The following is a 1,192-nucleotide window of genomic DNA, read 5'->3' as shown; positions in this document are numbered from 1 at the left end:
ACAATGTCACTACTAATTTCCCTCCTTGTTAATCAGAGTCGAAGTTGAGACGTTGGTCGGTGACCACTTCGGGACTAAGTTTAGACTCTTATGGGGGGACTCGTCTTTTCGTCACGAGTCCAGACTGACTCACATTTCACTCCTTATTTAAATTAACCTATCGTTAGTCAGAAATCAAACTAAATAACATTACTTAGATTTTCCCGTCTTTATATAAGTCTGTATTAGTAGTTCTACGTTAAAAAAGACGAAAAATTTAATGTTGAATATATAATGGTTTATACACGACTGAATCAATGGAATGTACAACATTATATTATGGCATTGTCTCCTTCCTTTTCGTTTAACACAAAAAATCATATTAAAATCAAAACGATCAAGTCATGCGTAGAGTGACTATACGAATAAAAATTAATTTTCCCACTAAGATTCCTAATCATACCATGAGGGTATTTCACACCCGTCTGCGATTCTCGTGTCGTCGTAGAGGACCCAAAGTTAGGATGTAGGTTTGTCGCTTGCGAGCTTTTAATAAAGGGCGTTTAGGGGATATACCTAAAAGGTCACTTGGGAAGTCAGTCACCTGCCCGGCACCGAGTCAGTCATCCCCCGGGATAATTTTCGTCCCAAAGTAGGAGTTAGATTAGAGACTAGTGTATAAGGATACGTGTACAAAACTGACTCCATGTGGAATCGGTTATGATTTAACATTTTTTATTATTATATGATATATTGGTTCCATTTTCATCGTCTTTTCATAACCGTACGGTTTATATGAATGACCACGGTGTCTCTTTTCATGAGTAATACCGTGATACTGGCGTTAAGGTCTTAACATAAATAAATTAATTGGCCAAATACTAATAATACAAAATCTCACAAAGGGTGTCGACCAATTAAATCTCGATTAAACTTAACGAAACATTAATACGACCCGACCAACAAAATTGAAATAGGTGTTTTCAGTAAATTATTTTAACTAATTATAAACATAATATAATATTAATGATTGTACGCAAGGTTTTGGGGTTTATTGTGTCTACTTGTCGAAACTGTAGTAATACCATAGCACGTTCTGGAAAATTTCGAGAAAGGTGTAGCGTAATGACGAGGACACCAGTCACAAGCCAAAATGAGGGTCGGTTTCCCAACCTGTTGTGCCCCGCATGGTGAGGTCGAAATCAAATCCTAA

Source organism: Notothenia coriiceps, unplaced genomic scaffold (assembly GCF_000735185.1).
Source record: "Notothenia coriiceps isolate Sejong01 unplaced genomic scaffold, NC01 NC01_scaffold00027560, whole genome shotgun sequence".
NCBI lineage: Eukaryota > Metazoa > Chordata > Actinopteri > Perciformes > Nototheniidae > Notothenia > Notothenia coriiceps.
Note: the sequence above shows the minus strand (reverse complement) of the source record.